Genomic DNA, 2,016 nt, shown 5'->3' with positions numbered 1-2,016 from the left:
GACGACCGGGACGAAGACGACAAAGACGTTTCTTAATCCAAAATTTAACAAATCTGACTTTTGCAATTGCAATACCTCCACTCCTGGAGCACGTAGGAGAAAAGTAAAAACACTTTTATTATGCAAATCCTACCCAAGCTATCGATTAAGCGCAGTCTCAATTTCGTCGGATCAGCCGTTGTTGAGATCCGAAAATCTGAGGGCCCGTCAACTTGTGTACTCGCGTAAACTTACACGGTCGGTCTCGCACGCGTGTACTAGCTACGCTTACACTTGGCGCGAGACACTACCGTGTCTCGTGATTTGTCAATTAGGAGGTCTGGTTCCACTTGTCATCGTGGGTTTTGAGAGTTTGACGGGTCATAAAAATGAAGAAGAATTGTTAGTTCGTAGAAACGAAGATTGTTAGATCGTAAAAAGGAACGATGGTTAGATCGTAAAAAGGGAAGATTGTTAGATCGTAAAAATGGGAGATTGTTAAATCGTAAAAATGAAGGGGTATAGTTCATCTTGCAGCTGTGACCTCTCATGGGTCGACAACCTCTCATTTCCTTACTGTCTTCTATTGGGGGATCATTCGTGGGAACGGTCGCAATGCTATTTTTAGGAAAGAAAGAAATCGTGAAGTCCACTGGACGTAACAATAATGTTTATTAAAATCATGAGTGCTATATATTTATAAAATTTGGTATCATATTTTTTCAACATCCTGTGTACATGCAAAATGTGTCAGACATTACTAACAATAAGAGATTTTATGTCATTAAGAGATTAACCTTATTACTTATTCTGCATAAGTATTATTTAAAGTTTTACATAATATTATTTAAGTATTATTTAAAGTTGCATAGAACATTATTTAAAGATTTTATAATATGTGAACAATTAGTATATTAATTATTTAACAACTTTTTGGAATATCCTTTAATAGGTATTGATTGAAAATGATGGGAATCTTGGAAACTTTATACGTAGTCATTGTTCTTATCTCCGCTCTTTATTGTTATTACACATTAAAGTATAATTTTTGGAGAAAGCGTGGTATACCTGGGCCGAAACCATAATATATTCCGGCACAGTAAAGGACATTATATTAAATAAAAAACTACCTATAGACTATTATAAAGAGGTGTATGATGCATACAAAAATGAGTCATTGGTAGGATTTTTCTTCAAGACAGTACCCATTTTAATGATAAACGATCCCACATTGATCAAAGATGTTATGGTCACGGACAATATGACATTTCCAGGACGAGGTATTTCTTACTCCAAAAAGGTATTTGAAGTAATTGATTTACATTTTTATCTGAAAATTAAAATTTTTTTATTTTGGGGGTGTCCCAAGCCCCCTCTTAATTTTTACGCGATTACATTTGTGTGCAATTAAAAGTTTAGTAATAAAATATTAAAATGTTTTTCTTACAAAGCTCTATATGTGTCTTGTCTTTAATTTTAATCCAAATGTACAGTGTAAATATTGTTTAATAGATTATACATATTGAATAGACCAGTCAATATTGTATAAAATTTAATATAGAATTGTATATTTTATGCACGTAGTAAATTCCTTTATCTGATATTTTTGAATGTCGATTTTGACCTTTATTCTTAATTGGTATTAGTATTAAAATTTCTAACAAAGAAGTATATTGCTTATACAAATAATGATATTGGGAATAAGTAGGTAAAAAAAGATATTAAAATTTTTATCGTACACATCTACGTTTTATGGCTGCTGCCCACTGGATGCGGTAACGTTGCCGCATGGCGGAACTTGGCTAGGGAAACCAGCACTAGCCAATCAACGTCTCTTGCGCTCGGATGTGGATTGGCTAGTGCTGGTTTCTCTAGCCAAGTTCCGTCGCATAGCAACGTTACCGCATCCAGTGGGCAGGAGCCATTAAGCTCGTATTGGTCTTTCTTATGTTATAGACCAAATGTGAACTTCTTCCAGGTCGACAGAAATAACTAACTAAATGTATTTTTTTTTTACCATACTTGGCAAATTATATA

This window comes from Vollenhovia emeryi, unplaced genomic scaffold, assembly GCF_000949405.1.
Source record: "Vollenhovia emeryi isolate VEMERY1.0 unplaced genomic scaffold, V.emery_V1.0 DF940982.1, whole genome shotgun sequence".
Taxonomy (NCBI): Eukaryota; Metazoa; Arthropoda; class Insecta; order Hymenoptera; family Formicidae; genus Vollenhovia; species Vollenhovia emeryi.
This window is presented reverse-complemented; position numbering follows the sequence as displayed.